We start from the raw sequence: 25,028 nt of genomic DNA on the forward strand, positions 1-25,028 counted from the left end.
CTTAGGGAAGCCAATTGCTATCTTGGGAGGATTGTGGGTGGCCTGTGACCCACAGCGAACCACACACTGAAGCTCTTGGCCCAGATCCTACTAGATCGGCCAGTAAGTGAACTTCCTTCTTGGGTATTCAGATGAGACTCCAGTCCCAGGCAATGCCACATTTACAGCCTTGCAGAAGGAGAGTCCCGAGCAGTGCCCAACCAAACTGCCCAAATTATTCTCCACAGAATTAATAAATAGTTGTTCTAAACCATGATGTCTATGGTAATTTGCTCTGCAGCACAAGATAACACAGTGTCTACTTATTTTAAAATAAAAACTAGTTACACTGCAGATTTAACCAGCACAGCATCAGACATCCTGTAAAGAATTACATGTAAAATCTGGTGATAATCCAACAATGATTGATGCTTCTAGGAGTAAAGAATCCTCATTTGGGTTGTAGGAAGCGTGTTTGTTTACATGTGTAGTATGCGAAAGATCCTGGGTTCAGTCCTCAATACCAGAACATAAACAAAACAAAAACTTTGAAAAACTTGGTGTGGAACCATCTTTGTACACTGTAAATGTACATTGCTTTCATGGTTTAAAAAGTTGATTGGCCTGTAGCTGAGTAGGAAGAGATTGGGTGAGACAGCATGACAGAGAGGATTCTGGGAGGAAGAAGGGCAGATTCAGAGGAGTTGCCAGCCAAATGCAGAAGGAGCAGGAGATTAATGTACCATGCTAATAAAGGTACCACCATGTGGCAGAGTGTAAATAAGGAACATAGGTTAATTTAAGTGTAAGAGTTAGCTAGTAACAAGCCTGAGCTACTGGCCAAGCATTCACAATTCATATTCAGTCTCTGAGTTGGTTATTTGGGACTGGGTGGTTGTGACAGGAAATGTCTGTTTACAAAAACTCTTTTGGACACTCAGTCTTTTTTAAAAGATGTTTAATTTATACCTAGGTAAAAATCTGGAACAAAGAGCTCTGTGAGTTGGTTTTAAATGAGCTCTAATTTAAGGCCTGTAGACATTCCGCGCTTACTAAAAACCAAGAGCAAATCACAGTATAAACATAAATGCTGCTGTCTTTTGGCCCAGAAGGGTTAGATTGTGCAGACAGGAGATATAGGTGGATGCCCACACTCTGGCAGCCTGCCTCTCAAGAGGCTGCCATTTCAACTCCCGAAGCTGAAAGCTGTGCAGCACTGGGATTTAAGGATCGTGACACTGCTTTAGTCCATTTACTGTTACTGTAGCAGAATCCCTGAGACTGGGAACGTTATAAAGGAAGAGAATTGATTTCCTATAGTTAGGAGCATCGAGAAGACCATGAAGCTACATCCAATGAAGGCCTTCTTGTTGGTGAGAACCCTGCATAGTACCAAGAGAACAACATCTAAGAGACAGCCAGATTGGCATTCAGGCACCCTTCTGGAGATGATGGACCATTAACCGTAAGTGGAGTAGTCTACTAGTGAGGATGGACCCTCAAGACCTAAGCACCTTTGGTAGCTTGAATGTAATTGACCCCCTAAAGCTCATAGGGACTGGCACTATTAGGAGGTGTGGCTTTGTTGGAATGGGTGTGGCCTTGTTGGAGGAAGTGTGTCACTGTAGGGGCGGGCTTTGAGGTTTCCTATGCTCAGGATACCATCTAGTGTGTCAGTCAACTTCCTGTTGCCTGCAAGATGTAGGGCTCATTTACTTCTCCAGCACCATGTCTGCCCCCACACTGCCATGCTCCTCATCATGATGATAATGGATTGAACCTCTGAAACTGAAAGTGAGCCACCCCAATGAAGTGTTTTACTTTATTAGAGTTGCTATGGTCATGGTGTCTCTTCACAGTAATATATACCCTAAGATGGCACCTATCAATGGCCCTACTCAGAGACCAACTTTCAACATGAATAGTCAGGAAGGTAAAAGAAGAAGTAAGTCAATGAAACTTTAATCTTCTTGGAAATCTTTTTTGGGGACAGAGTTCCTCAGTATTCTCTGTCACCCATGTTACTGGTGGGACCCTCTCCTTTTTCCTCTTTCTTGGAACCTCCAACCTCCTCAGTACTATATAATCAGTCAAAAACCCATCCCTAAGGAGTGTGTAATCCCTATAGGAGAACATAGTTTTGTTGTTTATTGAACTGACAGCATCCACTGCCTTCTAAACATATTTACATTCATAAACAAATGCCTTAATCAGAGGAGCCTCTGCAATCAACAGCCTTTTCCATGCATTTTTTAATGTGTAAATTTTATGTTTAAGTTTCTAACAAAGTTGGCAATAATGTAAAGGAGGTTTTTCTCACCAAAATGCTTTCTTCTAAAATTGTAGAACCTCTTCAGTTTTCTTTCTCTACACTTCCCATTTCTGCCTGGCCAACCCCCACCCATCTATTTTTTAAGACCGGTTACCATCCTGACAGAAATGAAGATATTCTGTGTCCCTCCCTGGGCTAGCATGTTATTGCAACTGCAGAGCCTAAGAAACTGGAATTTTTCCTAGGAATTTGATACTAGAAGGAAAAGGTTGGGAGCTTGATGCCCACTGAAGGGGCAGCTTGTCTCCTGAGAAGAGATGTACTGTTCTAAAGCCTGTCAGATCACTCCAGGAGAGACTGGAGCCCAGTGATAACAGTGGCACTGAATGGTAATGTGAATTGCTTAGCTATTGTGATGGATGATCTTAGTTACCAACTACATCTGGGATCAACTACAACCCAAGCTGCTGGGCATACCTGTAGCTAGAGTTTTCCGGCCTTGCCCACAGTCAGGACAAATCTTTGTCAACCACCAGTCCCACAGCCGCTCAGACCCAACCAAGTAAACACAGAGACTTATATTACTTACAAACTGTATGGCCGTGGCAGGCTTCTTGCTAACTGTTCTTATAGCTTAAATTAATCCATTTCCATAAATCTATACCTTGCCACGTGGCTGGTGGCTTACCGGCATCTTCACATGCTGCTGGTCATGGCGGCGGCTGCAGTGTCTCTCTGCCTCAGCCTTCTGCTTCCCAGAATTCTCCTCTCTCCTTGTCCCACCTACTTCCTGCCTGGCCACTGGCCAACCAGTGTTTTATTTATTGACCAATCAGAGCAATTTGACATATAGACCGTCCCACAGCACATACCTGTGAGGGATTTTCTTAAATCAGGTTGTTTGAATTTCGGAGACACACTATAAATCTGGACCACGTTTTCTGGTGGCAGGCCACATAAAAGGGCACGGAAGAAGGAAGTTTTGATGTTGCCTCCTTGCCTTTACTCTTGCTGATGAGTTCATCTATCCTGTTTCTACGGCCAGTATTAAAATGAACTTCCTCAGGATTCCAACGTAGACTGAAAAACAGCATCTCTCCAGGAATCCTCATGGATTCCAGTACCAGATTGGGATTGCAGAGACGTTAGACCTTGTGTACTGAACAGCTTCTGAACTCTTAGCCTTTCTGTTTGATTGGATGGTCAGGAACTTGGAAAGAGTGGGATCAGAAAATGTGTGAGAATAACATCTGGGGAAGAAGTACCTGGGTAGATCCCTTCAATTGGGCAAAAGGTGTGAAGATGCTTGTGTCCCATGTTAATGCTCTTCAAAAGGTGACTTCAGCTGAGGAGGAGTTCAGTCAGTGATCAAGGAGATAGGATGACCCGTTCTGTGGACAGTCAGCCTCTTTCCCCAGCCATCCCTGCCATGGCCCAATGGACTCATGAACAAAGCGGCCATGGTGGCAAAGATGGAGGCTATGTATGGGCTTGATGACATGGACTGCCTGCCACTCACCAAAGCTGACCTGGCTGCAGCTGCTGCTGACTTCTAGATCTGCCAGCAGCAGAGACCAACACTGAGCCCCTGGTACAGCATCATTCTCTGGGGTGACCAACCAGTGACCTGGTTGACTACATTGGACTACTTCCTTTGTGGAAAGGACAACACTTTATTCTCGTTGTGGATTTGCTTTTCCTGAGTGCAATGCTTCTGCCCCAACCATCATCCATGGTCTTATAGAACACTTCATCTACTGTCATGGTACTCTACACAGCAATTCTTCTTACCAAGAAACTAACTCCCTAGCCAGAGGAGAGAAACAGTGGGCCCATGCTCATAGAACCTTCTGGTCTTGCTGTGTTTCCCACCATCCTGAAGCAGCTGGCTGGATAGGACCGTGGAACGGCCTTTTGAAGTGTTGGGGGAGGGTTCCTCGAGAGGCTGTATGCTGTATATATTTTTAACCGGCATCTACCATATGGTACAGATTCTCCCATGGCTAGGATCCATGTGTCCAGGAACCAAGGGGTGGTAGAGGGAATGGGTCCACTCTCTAGCGCCCCTAGTGACCCACTAGGAAAATTTCGCTTCCTTCTTAGCAAACTTAAGTTCTGCTGGTCTAGAAGTTATGGTTTCCAGATGGGGAGCCCCGCTGTCTGGAGACACAACAAACATTCCATTGAGCAGGAGCCATTGACTGTCAAAACCCCAGTGGCAGTCAAAGGATACCACCCCTTGAGTTGTTGGTCATGGGGACCAGAGGGACTCCCAAACATGCCAGTGTTCTGTGAACTAATGAGAACATGTCACTGGTGTTGAAGCATTTGTCTGGATTGTTCAAATGCTGCCTGTTGGTGATGGTGTTTCTTGAAAGGCTTTGGAAATGGCATCAACTGGTCAAGTTCTAAGGTAGTTTTCTTGAGTCTGGAACATTTATTCTCAGAGTCAGCTCCTAATATGTAGTTCAGGAGATGGAAATGGCTGGGTGCACTCAGTGGTGGTTCCTGTCAGGGCCAGCCACCCAGAGACCAGCAGGGGTCCCTGGCACCTTCCTTGTTGGAAGACTAAATTGCATCCCTGCTTGGTGGCTCACTGCTCTGTAGTGAGACAAGTCTGTTTCCACTTCTGCTCCCTAAATCAATCTTAAAGCAACATATGAAGTTTTAAACATTCTGGTTATTTAAATCGCGAAACTACAAATAAAGCCATTGTTCTCCTGAGTATTGACTGGGATGGCAGGGACAGGTTCCTTGTAGAGTGAACACAGGCTGTCTCCCTAAAGGCCAATGAAGCCTTGTGCCCATGGCCAAGAGAGAACGAAAGAAAATGGTGTACTGTGGGATCCTTTCCTGCAAGGAACATTGCTAATGCTGGATGTCAGTGAATGTGGCGGAGCCTCCTTTCAGGGACCAATCTCTGCTGTGACATAAGGTTGCCTGTGGAAAGGCAGATCAAGGGAATGTCTGCTGTTTGCACACTCACTACCGTCACGTTTATCTCTCTCATAGTGAATATATGTGGCCTGAAAAGTGTGAAGAGAGTCAGTGTGACCAAACCCAGTGCACCAGAGGCTAGTGAGGCTTTCACAAGTCTGAATCCAGAGTGGTTCTGAGGGGTGGGACAGAGACTAGAATCTAAATCAGACTCTAGCACTGGGACTTCTTCAAGGGGCTCAGTCCATATACAGAACCTACTGCTAATATGGCCTGTATGCAGTGTGTCTGTCCAGGATATGTCTACATATTGCATATTTCCACAGGCCATGCCTGTACGTAGCATGCCTGCACATGGTACTCCTGCACCTGGTTGGTGTGCACAGGACTTGCCCGTATGTAGTTTATCTGCACCCAGTGCCCCTGTACACAGGGCGCACTGGCACTCTGCTAGGGAATATGAAGCCGCCCACCCCGCTTGAAAAATACAGATCACGTGATGAGCCTTAAGGAGGCTGACAGGTACATGGCCCATGTAGGCAGATCAGCAGCCCTAGGGTTACTGTCTGGGCAACAATGGAGGCATCATGCAGCTGTTCCAGGTGTTCTTATTCTCTGCTGTCATGGGCTCTCAGGTTAAAAGCAAGATCCCACAAAGGTGAGGATGGAGTGTCTATATCACACTTTCCCGTTCACACCTTCCTGTCCCTTCCCAGGGAGACCATAGTGGGTGGGACTCATCCCACCGAAGCGGTCCCAACATTGTGACCACCCTGTCACCAGCCGAAGCTGTCAATCATGCCGCTTTGTGACCATGTCACCGGCATAATCAGCAAGATTAGGTGTCCACAAAGAGACCCGTGAATGAGGAGGCGATTGTGTAAAATGGAAAAGAGTTAAAGAATTTCCTTTTTCACCAGGGCCATGAAAGAAGTGACAGCTAATATTTTAAGGCCGGAACAAGATAATTGTGGTAGGAGATCTTTGTATGTTCTCAGAAAGAAAAAAAAAATGCTGTGTGCTCATAATAAATATTCAAAGGCTCATTTTGTATCATGAATGCCGGATAGCTATTTTCTGGTGAGACCATTTGCATTGGCCTTTTTGAGACATTGCAGCCCACCCCCCCCAGCCTGTGGCTGTCAGAATGAGCCCAACCATGCAATCCACTGAGGCCAGTGTACTGACCCGAGCCACTTTGCGGAACATCAGGTGGCCCCTGCAGGCCCCTGCGGGACACCCCACTTTCACAGGGGCAGTCGATCAGCCAAAGCCTCAGGTGTGTGCTCCCTGCTTCCACACTTCACCCAACAAAAGGACCGCGCTTGTTGTTGTTGTTGTCGTCGGGGGAGGGGTGGTCTTCAAGGAAGGGAAAGTGAAGGAATTGGCAAGTACGAAAACAGCCTGCTGCTGACCACTACCAGTAAACCCATTTCCCGGCATTAAGTGTAAAATCACTCACAGGAAGATGCCTGGGCTTTCAGAACTAAAATCTCTTCCTGCTCCTGTCTCTCTGAGAAAAGATCCATTTGTGCTCTCTGTAACTGGGCCAATGGTCTGTCCTCAGCTGTGAGTGACACATGTCTACCCAGATGGGTTCTGACTGTGTCACAGGCCATTCCTGCCACTCTGGGTGCCACAGGAGAAACCAGACCCACACGGCACCAAGGGGCCACTCTTAGGCCCCTGGCTTGGTTTTGTGGATTCCCGTGAATACCCTAATTGGGGCCTTTGGACACCCTGACAGCTGGCACACTCTGCGCCTCACACTTCCATCACAGTCCTTGGCCCCTCCAGGCTCTTTCTTTCCTTTTCTTACTTCGGAGCTGGAAATCTCGAGTTTCTTGCAAGCCTCAAAACCACACACAGACTCAGTGAGCCAGGGAGCCGGCTGCACAAACGCCTGGGAGTTTTACAGGCTTTTATTCTCTGCAGGTTTTACAGACAAAACCCCACAGGGGTCCCATTTAGGGCTTTGTAGCAGTGTTTCAGACAGGAGGGGCAGCTTTTCCTGCTGGAGGGCCCTTCTCTGCGAGCTAAGGGAACCCTGCTTGCTGTCTGCTCGTGGGGTAGAAGAGCTGGAGCAATGTGGCCATGACCTGGGTGCCAGTCCAGTCTCCCGGGGTTTATCATTCCAGCTAAAGTGGCTCTGACTTTCTGATATGAAGTGTATTGGGACTCACCAGACCACAAAATATGTCCCTGTGTCCTGCTTCAGTGAAACACCACAGATGAGCCATAGAAAAACAGAGGAAACCTCAGACTAACCCTCCAGCCCTCAGTGGGAATGGCTTGATCTACAGCAGGCCCCGTTCCCAGCCCGTAATGAGAGAGGCTGTCTGGCTCTGAAGGCTGGAAGCAGACTTAGCTTGGGGACACACTGCAGGGATCCCATAGCAAGAAGCCAGATACACCGAGGCATCTTACCTTCTCCATAGCACCAGAGTGCATCAGACGCAGAGGCTAGCTGGGAAGACAAGCTAAGGCCAGGGAGCTACAGAGGACAGTTACTAACGATCAAGGAGACAGTTTCCAAGGTGGTGAGAGGAGAGGACTAGTGTGTCCTGGTGAGTTTTCTGTTGCTGGGATAAAACATTGACCAAAAGCAACTTGGGGAAGAAAGAGGTTTGTTTGTTTTTTGACTTACTGATCATCAATGATTACCGATCATCACTGAGGGAAACCAAGGCAGGAGCTGATGCAGAGACCATAGAGGAACTCTGCTTATGGTCTTGCTTACCTTTCTTCTACAGCCTAGGTCCACCTGCCTAGAGCTGGCCTGGCCCACCACGGGCCGGGTCCTTTGCTATCAATCAACAACAATCACGAAAATGTCCCATAGACATAAGCATCAGCCAATCTGATGGAGGCACAAGAGATGGAGTCACTCTCTTCCTGGGTGACTCTGGTTTGTGTCAAGTCATCCCAAACTCTAACCAGTGCAGGGTGGAAGGCAGAGAAAATGCTCCTTTGTGGGCCTGCATAGTCTTATGAATGACTGCCTGTTCACTCCTTCCCAGGACTGGAAAGCTAGCTCACACTTCTTCCTCACCCACCCTCATTTAATCCTTGAACTTTGAAAAGGGGTAAGAAGATCTCCCCCATTTATCAGTAGCATTTCAGCCAAAAGCATTCTGACCTTCCTGCAGTTGCTGCATAGGTAAGGCAAGGCGTGACCAAGATACAAAAATGTTTTGCCAAGCTTGGCTAGTCTGGGATGCTGCAGAGGATGTGCGGGCCCTGGGGCACTTTGTGTTTGGAACTCTGCCACCATGCTGGTTTCCAATCTGGCCTGAAGCAGAGGCTCTGGGAGGAGGGAGGAGAGAGGAAGAAGGAAGGACCGTGCACACGGACTCCAGCCTCCCGAAGGTCCGGTGCCGGGTGCTGGTGGCCAACTTCTACCTGAGGTTCCCAGCTCTATAAACCTCAAAGGGCAGAGTGACCCTTCTGGAATCATTAAAGGGGCTGCCATGAAGCCTGCACATGGATTTCCAGGGCTCAGAGGTATGTGATTTGAATAACAAGATCATTGTTTTTCAGCCTTAGCAGCTAGACACACTCACACATTGTTCAAACGACAGAAGCAGACACACACACACACACACACACACACACACACACACACACACACACACACGCATGCACACATATAAAATATATTTTTTGTTTTTATTCTGCTTTATCATTTAAAAGTAGCTATTCTTAGCACATTGTATTTAGGAATAACTTTTAAAGGCTGTAAGCTTAAAATAATTACCAAGATTTGAAACTGGATAGAATCTGGAAGGGGTCAGTGACTTATTTTATTCATCTGTGTGTCTTCAGGGCCATCTGTGCACCAGATACTGAACAATTTCCTCACATTGATTTCATTATTTGTCACAGCTGGAAATGATGTCACAGTCTAAAACAATGACATCCCCTTGTTCTTTTCTTTCCCTTTTAAGCGGAGCCTTCTGACTTTCGTTTATGTAAGACTGAATTACGACCACTGGGTTAAGTATTGTTGCTTGAATTTGGACTAGCTCTGGGTTTGCCTCCTTCAAAGTTCATGAGATTCTTTCTGTCTAGATGGATGGCTCAGCGGTTAAGAGAGCTTGCTGCTCTTGCAGGGGACCTCAGTTCAGTGCCCAGCACCCAGGTCAGGCAGCTCACCACGGCCTACAACTCCTGCTTCAGGAGAATCTGATGCCCTCTGCTGGCCTTCTCAGTACTTACTTACATGACACAAGTACACACACACACACACACACACACACACACACACACACACACACACACTTTAAAAAGTTTATGAGATTATTTAACGATGGCAAATGTTGGCAAGGATGTGGGGAAAAGGAAACCTTATTCCCTGTGGGTGGGAATGCAGACTGGTACAATTACTATGGAAGTGGATGTGGAGGCTCCTCAGAAAACTCAGAATAGTCCTACCATGTGACCCACCTAGACCACTCCTAGGTATATGCTCAAAGGATTCTGTATCTTACTACAGAGATGCTTGTTCATCCGTGTTCCTTGCAGCTCTATTTACAATAGATAGAAAGTGGAACCAGCTTAGATGTCCATCAACTGATAATAAAAATGCCCCACAAATATACAACAGAATTTTATTAAGCTATAAGCAAAATGAAACTTTCAGGAAAATTGATGGAATGGGGAAAAAATGTACAAAGTGAGGAATTCAGGCTTAGGAAGACAAACAACATATTTTCTTCTTCTTCTTCTTTTTTTTTTTTTTTTTTTTTTTGAGACAGGGTTTCTCTGTGTAGCTCTGGCTGGTCTTGAACTCACAGAGGATCCACCCATCTCTGCCTCCTGAGGTCTGGGATCAAAGGTGTGTGCCAACACACCCAACTTATATGTTCTTTCTTATACTTGGGTTTTTATATTTAAATTAGAATGAGTGGAGAGGCCAGGTATACTGGGTGGTTTTCTGTGTCAACTTGACACAAGCTAGAGTCATCAGAGAGAAAGGAGCCTCAGCTGAGGAAATGCCTCCATGAGATCCAGCTGTAAGGCATTTTCTCAATTAGTGATCAATGGGGGAGGGCCCAGCCCATGGTGGGTGGGGCCATCCCTGGGCTGGAGGTCCTGGCTTCTATCAGAAAGCAGGCTGAGCAAGCCATGGGGAGTAAGCCAGTAAGCAGCTCCCCTCCATGGCCTCTGCATATGAGCTCCTGCCTCCAGATTCTGCCCTGAGTTCCTTCAGTGATGAACAGCAATGTGGAAGTGTAAGCCCAATAAATCCTTTCCTCCCCAACTTGCTGTTTTAGTCATGGTGTTTCTGTCACAGTGATAAAAACCCTAACTAAGACACCAAGAAATAAGAAAGGAATCGTGGAGGCGAGGAGAGGCCAGAGGTTGCGGGGGCAGGGGGCAGTAAAACACAAGGGAGATAAAAGTAGGGCGAAAGGAAATACCAGGTATGAAAAGGTGAAGTGGGTTTGGAGTGGGAGGATGGGGGAAATGTGGAGGAACGGAGGAGAGTTAATGAAAACTCTGGGTGCATGAAAAAGCCATAAAGAGAAACATTATTTTATAGACTAAAAACATAATTAAAATGAAAACAGTAAGAAGAGTTTGAAACAGCAGCATCCTTCGGTGGTGGGTAATGCAGCTCCCAAAAGGCACAGGCTTTTAAATAAAAAGTGTCAGGTGCAGAAGACCTCCTTGTGAGTTGTTATCCAAAGGGATCCAGTGGTCTCCAAAACAACACAGGGTATTGACATCTCTCTTAATTGACGACCCAAACTAAATATTAATAGCCTACTACTGAAGACACCACATAACTTTGGCTACAGGACACAGATAAATCAAGTTGGAACTGAACTGGAAATGCCTTTTCTGCTTGCCTGCTTTCAGACTACTGGGGGGAAAAAACTTCAACAGTGTCATCCAGCTGTAGGCCCTGATGGCTACAATACTGACTCACCAGGCGAGATATGCCTCCTGGTGCATTGAGTGGCATTACTATATTGGGGTTAACCAACCAGTTTGTGACTGCATTCGTGGCCTGCTGTAGAAGAGGGGAATCTACATCTGGTACCATAAACCTGGTAAAAAAAAAAAAAACAAAAAAAAAAAAACCCTACGGCTGAGAAGATCTAGGGCCCAAGCAGAGTTTATGCTACCATTGTTTCTTTAGATGGACATGCTGCTCACTTTCCTTCTACATATTTGTGTTTAGACTCAAAGGTGAATGCTGTTCTCAGGCTGGACACAGAAGCTCCCTTTAGTAGAGAGAGATGATGAAGTCCAAGACTCTTACCTACTGAAAGTGCTGAGTGGCTGTCAGGTGCTCGGCCCTAAACGGACACCCATGTCACACTCCCCTCCCCAAGGCCCAGGGGACATTTCAGAAGAGGGGGCAAACATAAAAGTTGAAGGGAGGGGAAGAAGGTCATGAAATGCTGTTGCAATCATGAACAACAGCAGCTATGGATACCTGAGCAGGATTGGGCCCTTTCAACATCCTATCGTGGATACAGGAGGTGCCTACAAGGCCACAGCCCTTCCCAAGGATCTGTTGACTGTTAATGTTTGCTATGGGAAGAGATGCCATTTTCTTCAGTGGTGTAGAGACTGGGGCACTAATTGGGAAGGAGAAAGGGTTCTGAGGGAAAGGAAGGGGATACCAGAAGGTAATGGTAATTACAATATCACAATATATGGTGTATATGTATGAAACTGTAAAAATACATCCCTTATGTCTGGTATAGTTTTGGCCATGAGTGCTCTTTGGTTACTATTCACATGATGATCTTTCCCATCCCTTTACTTGTACTTGTTCATATGTCTATACATAACATTAATCCTTATATTTTTGTACTGCTATCATTTCAATTTGAATACACTTTGGCAGGACTTGGCAGGAAGGACTAACAGTAATGGACACCCCCTTTGTTTATTTTCTAAGCTCTTTATTTCACCTTCTTTTTCATGTTCATTTCATTTTTTAAAAAATTTATTTCTTTTCGTGTGTACGGGTGTTTTGTCTGTATACAGGTCTGTGCACTGTGTGTATGCCGTGCCCGAGAAGGCCCAGAGAGGGCCTTGGATCCCTTGGAACTGGAGTTACAGGTGGATGTAAGCGCCTGGTGTGGGTTCTGGGCACTGAGTTTCAGTCCTCTGCAATGGCAGCTTGTGTTCTTACCCGGGAGGGGTCTTTCTAGCCCCGCCCCAGTGTTTCTGCTGAGACACTTGCTGATAGTGTCCTGGAACTGTGGGATGCTCACTCTCCCTTGATGTTTCTGACCGTCTCTCTTTGACGCTACCTGACGACAATGTTTGACATGGGCCTTTGCCTGTTCAGTCCTCTCAGATGCCTTCAGACTTTTTGGGTTTGGATGTCTATTTCCTCTCTGAGATTTGAGAAGTTTCTAGCAATTCTTTCTTTAAATAAACTCTGCCCTTTCTCTCTCCGTTGGTATGAGACTTCCATGATACACACATTGGTCTCTTAGCTGTTATTCTGAAATTGCCTTAGGCAGGCAAGGTGAAACAAATGCAACACATCTTTACATAATTAAGCACACATCCTTACATCATTAAATGCAGCATAAACAAATGTAACACACTTTTACACAGTTAAAGGAATATTCTGCAGCATAAACAATTTTAACATATCTTTATCTAGACATCCCGTAGTGTTGTGGAAAAATAATATTCCACAACACTAGTGGCTTGAGTTCAATGCACAGAACCCACATAAGGGTGGAGAGAAATAATTGACTGCACAAAGTGCTACGAGCTGCAGGAATGTAGTAGGAATTCAGCTGTGTATTATAAAGCTGTATCTGGAAGAATCAAGGAATTCTTCCAGAGGAAAAGCCAAATCTCAAGGAGTATTTGGTGTTATTCAGTTTTTAATATATTAGCTGTTTCCTGCTATGAATTCCATGTGCACTCTCATAGCTTCCCCCAGAACTTCTAAGGTATTTAGATACAGTCACATAGGCAAGGTTTCCTGCCTCCAGACCTTCTGCTTTTCTTTTTTAGCATTAAAAACAGATATCTCCTTTAGCTAACATCCAAGGAAAAAGCATTTCAGACCAACCACTGGTCTCCTGAATGAAGGTAAACACCCATACAGAGACACAGAGACACCACCTGTCTCCTAGGCCAGGCTGATGTTACGTACATAGCTTTGCTTCTTGTGCAAATTAAGCTCAGACCCTCCTTCTTCTCACAAACCAAAGTAGCTGCCTCAAGCAACTTACTTAGAGCAAAAGGGTGCAGTGAAGCTATGGGGCAGGTTTTCTAGCTCTGAGCAGAGTTATCTCACCCAACCAGAAAGTGGCAGGGCAGAGTTTTCAGACTGTAGGTGTATTGAGACTGGTTCTTGGGGGAGGAAAGATAAGGAAGAACAAAGATAGAGGGAAATGAAGATGAAAACGAGACATAAAAAAAACTACTTAGAGCTATGAGAGGGCAGGAGGAGAAGGGACAGAGAAGAGCTAAGTGTGAGTACAGAATTGAAGCTGTGTAGATAGAATTTTTTCTCCGAGGAACAAAGTGAATGGGTTGTAGAGCTCAGTGCCTTTAGTTTTATTCCCTTGGATGATCTCCACCATTCCTAGTGTCTTCCCCAGGACTCTGGGGGACATCTCCTCAGGGCAGGCCCCCGAGGAAATTTTTGATATGAGTGCATCTCCATCCATATTGACCAGGTAGGTGTCCAGATTGACAATGCCTGCTGGGAGCTCTACTATCTGAAACATGGCATTCAGTCTGATGGCCAGATGTCAAGTGTCAAGACCATAGTGGGAGGAGATGACTCCTTCAACACCTTCTTCAATGAGACAGGCGCTGGCAAGCATGTGCCCCAGGCAGTGTTCACAGACCTGGAGCCCACAGTTATTGATGAAGTTCACACTGGTACCCTACTTCTAGGTCTTCCATCCTGAGCAGTTCATCACAGTCAAGGAGGATACAGCCACTAACTATATCCATGGCTACTGCACTATTGGCAAGGAGATCATTAACCTTGTCTTGGACTGAATTCATAAGCTGGCTGACCAGTGCACAGGTCTTCAGGGCTTCTTGGTTTTCCACAGCTTTGGTGGGGGACTGGCTCTGGGTTCATCTCCTTGCTGATGGAGTAGCTCTCTGTTGATTATGGAAAGAAATCCAAGTTGGAGTTCACTATTTACCCAGCTTCCCAGGTTTCTACCAATGTTATTAAGCCCTATAATTCCATCCTCACCACCCACACCACCTTGGAGCACTCTGACCATGCCTTTGTGATAGACAGTGAGGCCATCTATGGTATCTGTCATAGAAATCTTGATATTGAGTGCCCAATCTACACTAATCTTAACTGCCTTATTATCCAGATTATGTCTTCCATCACTGCTTCCCTAAAATTTTTATGGGGCCTTGAATGTTGATCTTATAGAATTCTAGGCTAACCTGGTGCTCTACCTCCATATCCACCTTCCTCTGGCCACATATACCCCTGTCATCTCTGTGGAGAAAGTGTACCATGAGCAACTTTCTATAGTAGAGATCACCAATGCCTGCTTTGAGTTAGCCAATGAGAAGGTGAAATGTGACCCTTGCCATGGTAAATACATGGCTTGCTGCCTGTTGTATTGTGGGGATGTGATTCCCAAAGATGTTAATGCTGCCATTGCCACCATCAAGACTAATACAGCATCCAGTTTGTGGACCAGTGCCCCACTGGCTTCAAGGTTGGCATTAATTACCAGCCTCCCACAGTGGTACCTGGTAGAGACCTGGCCAAGGCACAGAGAGCTGTGTGCATGCTGAGCAATACCAGTGCCATCACTGAGGTCTTGGCTTACCCAGACCACAAGTTTGACTTGATGTATGCCAATTATGCCCTTATGTACTGGTATGTAGGTGAGGGTATAGTACGAATCCTAATTAGTCTTAATAATAAAAACCCAGAGCTGGATATCAGGGTAAGTGCTGAAAGATCAGAGAGAGAAGGGAGCAAGCCACAGCCACTTCTTACCTCACCAACTCCTCAGCCGGAAAGGGGGCCGAGCTCCTGTCTCCACCCACCTTATCACTTCCTGTTTCCTCCTCCCAAGTGCTGGGATTAAAGGTGTGAGCCACTACTACTGCCTCTGTGGTTAACTAGTGGCTTAGCTCTGCCCTCTGGTCTTCAGGCAAGCTTTATTTGTTAGAGCACAAACAAAATATCACCAGATGAGGGCATGGAGAAAGGGGAGTTCTCTGAAGCCCATGAGGACATGGCTGCCCTAGAGAAGTATGAAGATGAGGTTGGTGTGGATTCTGTTGAAGGAGAGGGTAAGGAAGATGAGGAATGCTAACCCATTCCGTTGAGCCCCAGTAGCATGTCTGACTCCCAGAACTTCAACCTCAACGTTAGCTAACAGGCATTGGTGCTTCTAATTTATGGTTTGCTTGTTTTTTTCTGTGACCATGTCTCTCTTTTCAAGGTTTACCTGTAAGGTTTTTTCCCCCATGGTGTTCCATAGTAAAAACTTAAAAAAAAAAAAATGCTGGGTGGTAGCACACGCCTTTAATCCTAGCATTTGGGAGGCAGAGGCAGGTATATCTCTGTGAGTTAGAGGCCTGTCTGGTCTACAATTCCAGTTCCAGGATGGCTGGGACTCTGTTACACACATATACACACACACACACACAAAAAAAAAAAAAAACCCAAAAAAACAAAAAACAAAAAAAAAAAACAAAAACAAAAACCCATCTCTAAAAACAAAAAACAAACAAAAAAATTAAGAACAAAACAAATAACAATAAAAACAAAAGCACTCAGGAGGAAGCCCAAGCACCATTTTGTTAGAGTTAGAAAGAAAAACAACAGGTCAGAGAAGAATTTCAGCAGCTGCTGAGAGCAGGAAGTTGAAGAAGACAAAGAGAGAGCTCTGAGTTTGAGATGCTTCTGGGAGCAGCTACAGTGGGGTGCAGGGTGTCTTAAAGACAAAATATGAAGATGCCCAGATTGTCAGGGCAGGTATGCTTCAAGATGCTGATTGGTGTCTGAAAAGGAGATAGAAAGAGGGAAGAGTTTCTCTTCTTGAACAAGAAGCCAGGAACCAGCCAGGAGCTTGGAGTGAAGATAACATGTACACCCTGAAAAGAGAGACATGGTCACAGAAAAAACAAACAAACAAACAAACAAACAAACAGCAAGTGTGTGGAGGGTGTACATGTTACAGGATATTTGATCACACGGTGAATCCTGAGATTACATTATTACTGGAAAGATCTGTTTCTAGTTGTGGTGTTGCTCAGCCCTAGCACACATCTTTAATTCAAGACCTTTCTGCTGATTGTAAAAAGGATAAAATAAAAATAACATTCCATAGGTCAAAAGGCAGAGCAAGCAACCAGTTGAGTGGAAGTAACCATAGAGAGTGAGGGGGAGTTGGGAAGTGCGGGGAGAGAGAGGCACAGGAAGTAGAAGAGTGGGGGATCTGACTGGAGGAGGTTTTGTTTCAGACAGTTTAGGAGAAGCAACGGCAGAGGAGGAAGGTTAGCTGGGTGCTTTCTCTGCTTCTCTGAGCTAGCAGGTTTTCACCCCAGCATCTGGCTCCCAAGTCTTTATTGGTCAAATAGAATGATAGAGACTTAGTTAAAAGACATCATTTGGCTCCCAACATGAAGGCAGGGCTGGAGGGTTGAGAAGGCTCCCTGGGACCTCAGCTTCAACAATGAGGTGGTGGCAGGCTCAGTTACAGCCTCTGTGCCACAGATGAAACAAGTACATAAGTACAAGATCTCATTAAGGGTGATGGGGACAGGGATGCAGGTCTACAATGTCTCCTGAAGTAGCCTGAAGAATTCTTTTCAGTACACACTCAGAATTCTTTGCTTCAGTCAAGAAAAGAATTTCAAGACGAGCCAGTATGAAGTAGAGTTGGGGTTTATCCAAGGTAGAAAGCAAGGCCCTCAGGGAAAGAATAAAGCCCTCTGGAGCTCATGAGCATGAACCTCCCTAAGAGTGAGTCACACTTCATTGTCTTTACAATAGCTGTGAGTACCACAGTGGCAGCTTTTGAACTGTCTTGTCCACAGGACTACAGAGGACATACATGAACCACAAGATAGTTCCTGAAGTGTCCCTGACAGTTGATGAGGTAAAACCATAGGTCAGGGCTGGCAAGATGGCTCAACTGTAGGGGTCCAAGAAAACACTGAAGGGAGACCCCAGACTTAAATAGTATGCAGGAACAAAGAGCGTTTATTACCAGTATGAAGGTCGAACATCTGTACAAAATGGCAACGACTCTGAGAGGAGCATGCAGGCTCCTTTTAAGCACAGCTAAGGGGCGTTCAGGAACAGTTAGGTCATCTCAAACATAATTGGTTAAGCAAGCAGCAGTTACACTAGTACACTTTTAATTGGCTGAGGTTCAGTTTTGCCATTTTTGGACATACTTGAGCAAGTTTGGTAAGTCCAGACATGACTCAGAAGAGGGTTTGCAGGATTTGTCCTTGAGACATTGTGGGGCTGACTCAGACCTTGTACATGCCCTCTCCCTTGTCCCTGAATGTAAGGGTGTTTGTTGATAAATGGCCCTTTGTCGAGAGAGAAACCTGTTTTTCCCCTCTCAGAGAACTGAAACATAAATTCAGTTGTAAAAATGGGAAAGTTTAAATGCTTCACAACAGAGAAGGTTTTTGCTGTTGTGCTTGAAGACTTGAGTAAGATCCCACCCACCAGTTTTTTTTTCTTTCTTTTTTATGGGCCGGTGGCATGAGGAATTGATCCTCTCAATGCTGTTAGTATGAGCTTCCTGGCACACAGATGGGTAGAAGGGAGAGGAGTTGGATTTAAAGACACATAGAGTAGGGTCAGCTAGTGATGCCTTGTTGGGAACAGTGAGGGACAAGAAGCCACCTCAGGGTGTGGCCCAGATTTACTGATAAAATACCAAGATTCCTCTTACCCTACTACTCTAATGACATCTGTCTGTCACACTGCCCTACATATTGCCCTTCAAGGCAAATCATTTCCAATACCTCTAGTGCCTCCCTACATGTATCCAACCGTTAGTGGCAACTCTAAGCACAGGCCAGGCCTTGGAGGCACGGGTACTTCATCGGAAGTACAACCTTTGTCCTTCAATGATACATTTGTCACACTCTATCAAATGAAATTCACTCTCAGATATAACGCTACAGAAATATGAGCAATTTGATCACAATCAATTTGTCCAATTATATCTTGACAAAAGGGAAGATGGATTCTTATTGAACCTCTATGAACAGTATCAATTAAAAGAGAAGAACTCAATAAAAGTAACTGTTCATGAATCTTAAGAGATAATTAGGAGTACAATATTGAAGGGTGTTTTGTCCTGTAAAGCATATTCCATTAAACTGAAGGGATGAGAGAGATGCAGAAGACAGAGAGAGGGCATCAGATACCAATCACAACATTACATCTTACAAAATTACATTCCTACCACTCATCTATCCAAGCCACTTACAAATACCTTTGTTTTGGAGGGTAGAAGGTAGGGTCTAGACATGTAACTCAGGAAGGCCTGAAACTTGTGATCCTCCAGTCTCCAGTTTTAGTCTGCCCCCCTCCTCCCCGCCAGTGTATCACCATACCTGACTAAAGGGCACTCAGACCTGAAGTTTATGGTTCTGAACTGAAGAGATTTCCAGAAAGCTCCCTGACTCTAGGACAAGGTCTCAACAAGGTCAACCCAAGAACCTAGATACTCTTCCTTATTGTTTCCATGGCTTAGAATCCTGTTTGTAGCCCCCAGAAACTCTCCTCCCTCCTCAAGATATGTATGCATTCTCTCTTGATTTCATGGCTCTTGGTAACAGTGTCTCTGGTTCAGCCCAGAGGACCAGCCTTGCAAACTTGTCCACCAGCTCCTCATGCCCCTGGAAACCCAAGCCTCAGTATTCAGAGCTGGAGACTCCTGGGCCTCACACTGACTCCCTTCTGAGGCTGACTGGCCATGCTTTGATCTCATTGCTGTTCTCAATCCTGATTCCCAAGATCACAAGTACCTTCCTCCTGCACACTCACATGCACTTGGTAAAACACATGTGCACACATTGTTCAATATACTATGGCTTCTAGTTTATGAATGAAATGACTTCTCCGGCATTGAGTTTTTTAATGCAGTGATATTAGTGATTCATGATGATGTATTATTGTAGTGATTTAGTATTACTCTTTGAATGGCAGACCAGATAACCCAGGACCATTGGCCTTCTTAACAGAGAGACTAAATTCTAGTATGACATTAATATAATATTTGGCAGCAAGGGACTCACATGCTTTTATTATTTTTTTATGAACAAATACATTAAAGATGAATAAATTTTGTCACAATCTTAGTGCTTTTATTTCTTCTTAATTTGTAGGCATCTGGAACCAGAACAAATGATGATTACTTTCTTCAAACGTTCAATAACTTTATATTTTTATTCAAGTTGTGTCTTTCACTATCTCTTTTCCCATTCAGGAGTCCCATTCTGAGTGTCTTTTCCCTTGATAACAAAGACACATTCCAGAAATGTTCTGCCACAGTTCTTTGCCCCTGTCACTTCTGACGTTGTCTCAGTCACCAATGTTAATTATAACGTTAACCACAATCATTTTCTTCCATTTCACAGAAGCGTTTTCATAGAAGCCTGTCTTCTCTTAGACATTTAGGCATTTAGCAGACAGTTCCATGTGGCTGTGGCATGTGGGACATCTGGACATTGCAGACGAATTTCTAAATGGTCTTATTAAATAAAAAAACACGGAGCCATTTATAGGGTGAAAACCTGAGAGATCAGGGAAATAGGGAAAGCCACAGCTAACCTCACCTCACCAACTCCGCAGCTTCCAAACGTGAGATACTTCCTGTCTACCCACGCCTATATGCCTTGCTATTCTGCCATCTGATGTACTCTCTCTGTCCAGCTACATGGCTTCCTCTTCCTGCCCCACTCTGTCACTTCCTGTATAGACCTCCAAACCTCCATGGTTAACTAGTGTTGGAATTTAAGGTGTGTGCCACCACACCTGGCTCTGTTTCCACTGTGGCCTTGAACTCATAGAGATCCAGACAGATCCCTGCCTGCCAAATGATAGGATTAAAGGCGCGTGCTACCATTGCCTGACTTCTTTGTTTACTTATAATGGCTGGCCTTTTTCTCTGATCTCCAGGCAAGCTTTATTTATTAAAACACAAATAAAATATTGCCACCTTTCAGCACAAATAAAATATCACCATAGGACATAGTGGCTGAGATGGAACTAGGGGGCAGGTGGTGTGCACCTTTAATCCCAGCACTTGTGAGGCAGAGGCAGGTGGATCTCTGTGAGTTCAAGATAAGTCTGGTCTACAGAGTGAGTTCCAGGACAGCTAGGGATACATGGAGAAACCCTGCCTTGAAGAATCAAACCAAACCAAACCAAACCAAACCAAACCAAACCAAACCAAACCAAACCCAAACCCAAAACCAAAACCAAAACCAACCAACCAACCAAACAAAAACCCAAAAAAAACAAAACAAAAAACAACCCCCTCCCCGCAAAACCAAACAGAAATGAACAAACAAAAACCCCAAATTGAAGAAAATCGGGAAATGAAAAATTTAGGAACTCAAACAGGAACCTCAGAGGCAAGCCTCACCAACAGAATACAAGAGATGGAAGAGAGACTCTCAGTCATTGAAGACAAGATAGAAGAATGGAGACCTCAGTCAAAGAAAATGTTGAATCTAAAAAAGTCTAGGCACAAAACATACAGGCAATCTGGGATACTGTGAAAAGACCAAATCTAAGAATAATAGAAATAGAGGGTGGAGAAGAAACCTAGGTTAAAGGCTGAGAAAGTAGTTTTCAACAAGATCATAGAAGAAAATTTTCCTAACCTAAAGAAGGAGATGCCTATCAAGGTACAAGAAGCATACAAAACACCAAATAGAAAACTTCAACCTTGAAGAGGTTAACCATACCCAAGAAAACACAAGGAATAAATAATCTCAGACCAGTGAACAAAAGGGAGAGGGGACAACCATATACACCACAACAACCAATAATAGGAATCAACAAACACTGACCACTAATAATTCTCAACATGAATTGTCTCAATTCCCTAATAAAAAGACAGAGACTAACAGAATGGATTAAAAAACAGGACCCATCCTTCTGCGGCATCCAAGAAACACACCTTAACGTCAGGGACAGACACTACCTCAGGGTAGAAGAATGGAAAGAGATATTCCAAGCAAATGAACCTAAGAAGGAAGCTGGTGTATGTGGTAGTATTCTAATTGTACTGAAATGTGATTTTGATTGTATGTTAATAAATAAAGTTGCCCGGGGTTAGAGCTATTAGAGCCATAGAAAGAGCATGGCGGTGGTGGCGCACGCCTTTAATCCCATAGATCTCTGTGTGTTCAGGGATACAGCCAGTATTGGAGACATACGCCTTTAAGACCTAGAGGGCTGTACATTCAGACAGTGACGAGGCAGTCACGTATTTGGGTTTACAACCAATGAGAAGGCAGAATGACTTTGAAACGACTGACACACAAGGAAATAGCTCTCTTTCGGGAAGCTGGGACACAGCAGGAGGAAGGGTGAGATTTTAGCTCTGAGCTCTGACCTCTTGGCTTTCTCTTTTACATTGTTTCTGTGTTTCTTATTTAATAAGACTGTTGGATACATCTACAGGTGTAGCCTTAGACTTCAAATCAAACCAATCAGAAGAGATAGGGAAGGATAATATATACTCATCAGAGGAAAAAAAATCTATCAAATGGATCAAAGATCTCAGCATAAAACCAGATACACCGAAGCTGGTAGAAGAGAAAGTGGGGGGCAGCCTTGAACCCACGGGCACAGGAGGAGACTTTTTGAACAGAACATCAATAGCACAGGCACTAAGATCAACAGTTAGTAAATGGGACCTCATGAAACCTAGAAGCTTCTGTAAGGCAAAGGACACTGTCATTCAGACAAAAAGGCAGCCTACAGAATTGGAAAAGATTTTTTTACCAATTACACATCCAATAGAAGGTTAATATCCAAAATATATGAACTAAAAAACCCCAAATCAACCAACCAACCAAACAAACCAAAACAAAAATTCTTATATCAAGAAAGCAAATAACCCAATTAAAAGTGGGGTAAATATCTAAACAGATTTTTAAAAGAGGAAACTCAAATGGCTAAGAAACATTTAATGTTCAACATCCTCAGTCATTGGGAACATGCAAATCAAAACTACTTTGAGATTTTATCTTACACTGGTCATGATGGCTAAGATCAATAATAATCTGAGAGCTCATGCTGGTGAGGATGTGACATAGGGGGAACACTCGGCCATTGCTGGTGGACTGCAAACTTTCACAGACACTATGGAAATTAATATGGCAGCTCCTCAGGAAGATGAGAATAGATCTACATCAAGATCCAGCTAGACCACTCTTGGCATATACCGAAAGGATGCTTCAACCTAGCGTAGAGACACTTGTTCAACCATGTTCATTGGTGTTCTATTCATAATAGCCAGAAACTAGGAACAGCCTAGATGTCCCTCACCAGATGAATGGATAAAAAAAATGTGGTATATTTACACAATGAAATTTTACTTAGTTGTTAAAAAAATAAAATCATGAAATTTTCAGATAAATGGATGGAACTAGAAAAAATTATCCTGAGTGAGGTTGGGACCCAGAAAGATAAACATGATATGTACTCACTTATAAGTGGGTATTAGCTATTAAGTCAATGATATATAACACAGAGATTATGTATAGAGTAAGGGACTTAGGGGTGGGTGGTGGTGATATTTCCATCGTTTTTTGTTGTTCTTTATTTTTTTATTATTTTAAGTTCAGGATTGTTTAAGATATCCTGGGTTTTAAAAAAAAATATTTAAGTCAGGTAAAATGTTTTTATCTCCTCAATCGCCTTTCAGAATGTGATAAAATGTTTCAGAACCTTTCTTTTAACTTCTTGACATGTATAACACATTAGTTACCTATAGTCACCCACTACACAATAGCACAGCAGGAGTCAGCTAATAATACTACCCACCTCTCCCCCTCTCTCATTCTCCTCCCTGGCCTCTAGCAAACACCACTGCACTTCCCACTTCCTCTAAATCAACTTCTTTAGGTTTTACATATGAGAAAGATTGTGTGGTATTTGTCTTTCTGTGCCTGGCTTATTTCACTTAGCACAGTCACCTGCAGTTCCATTGTGTTAAGTCCATTGGATCCACGATGCCCATTTAATTTACATATTCCTCTGTTTGGTTTTGTTGGGAAGACCTGGCAATTAGTGAGGTATTGAAGTCACCCATTACTATTGCGCTAAGGCTAGTCTGTGGCTTTCCATTTAAGAGTTTGTGTCTATGGACTTGGGTGCACCTATATTTGGGGTGTATATGTTTAGGATCTTAATGTTCTCTTGATAGATGATGATTCCCTTAATTGCTATGAAGTGATCATCAGCTGTCACTAGTGTCAGGTTGGAGTCTATTTTAAAATAGTGACACCTGCTTGTCTCCTACGTCCATTTGCTTGGAACATCTTATACATCCTTTCACCCTAAGCTAGTGTCTGTCTTTGTGTCAGGTGCATTTCTTGAAGATGGTAAATAGATGGTTCCTGCTTTTGGATCCAGTTGGCTAGTCTGTGCTTTGGATTAAGGGGTTGGGACCATCAGTATTATGGTTACTATGGAAAAGTACATTTTGATCCCTCTCATTTTGTTCTTTTTATAGTGTTTACTCCTTTCCCCCTTCCTACCTTGATTGACTATTATTATAGCATGATTGTGGTGATATTTTATTTGTGCTGAAATGTGGTGATATTTTATTTGTATGTTAATAAATAAAGTTTGCCTGGAGATCAGAGGACATAGCAAGCCATTAACACAAAAGTCAGGCAGTGGTAGCACACGCCCTTAATCTGATCATCTGGCAGGCAGGGTCTCTGTGTGTTCAAGGACACACTAGGGAACAGCCACGCGTGGTGACACAGCCTTTAATCCCAGTACCAACCATAGAGACCTGGAGGTCTATATAGATAGGCACTGACAAGGAAGTGAGGTAGTAGCTGGTCTAAGAGCCAATGAGAGGGCAGAACAGCAAGACAATAAAAGCCTGGGTAGACAGGAAGTCATGGCATTTTGGAAGTTGCAGAGCTGGTGAGGTAAGGTTGGCTGGTGGCTCTCACTGTTTCCCTGATCTCTAAGGCTTTCACCCCTATATTTGGCTCCATGTTTTTTTATTTAATAAGACCACTTAGAAATTCGACTACCCATGACTTATTCTTCTGGTCTCCTTGTAGGTAGATTTGCCTTTTTCTTCTGTCCAAAGGATTCCTGGCTGAGTGCTAATAAATTCCTTTAGCCCATGTTTGTTTTCCCTTCAGCTATGACAATTTTGCTGGCTATAGTAGTTTGGATTGGCAGCTGTTGTCTTTCAGAACTTGAAATACATATGCCTGAGCCCTCCTGGCTTTTAAAGTTTCAGTTGGAGAACTTTCTGTTATTCTGCTGGGCCTGTCTTTGTATGTGCCCTGACATTTTTCTCTTGCTGCTTTCCATGAGCATACTTCTTCTTGTTCTCTATAGTTAGTGTTTTAATTATTTTATGATGGTGGGTAGTTCTTTTCTGGCCTTGATTATCTGGTGTCCTAAATACTTCCCATGTATGGATTGGCATCTCTTTTCCTAACTCTGGAAAATTTTTTGTTGTTATTCTTTTAAAATTGTTTTGGATTTATTCATCCTTGTGTGCACAGGTGTTTTGTCTGCATGCTTGTCTGTGCACCATGTGTGTGCAGTGCCCATGGCAGCCAGAAGAGGGCATCAGATCCCTTGGGACTAGGGTTACAATCA

The 25,028-nt window shown here is 44.1% G+C and overlaps 1 pseudogene; it reads left to right on the forward strand.

Moving 5' to 3' along the window:
* Nucleotides 1-13,932: 13,932 nt before the first annotated feature.
* On the forward strand, nt 13,933-15,548 carry LOC102903142 (tubulin alpha-1B chain-like; annotated as a pseudogene).
* The last annotated feature ends 9,480 nt before the right edge of the window (nt 15,549-25,028 follow it).

This window comes from Peromyscus maniculatus, chromosome 19 (genome assembly GCF_049852395.1).
Source record: "Peromyscus maniculatus bairdii isolate BWxNUB_F1_BW_parent chromosome 19, HU_Pman_BW_mat_3.1, whole genome shotgun sequence".
In the NCBI taxonomy this organism is placed as follows: Eukaryota; Metazoa; Chordata; class Mammalia; order Rodentia; family Cricetidae; genus Peromyscus; species Peromyscus maniculatus.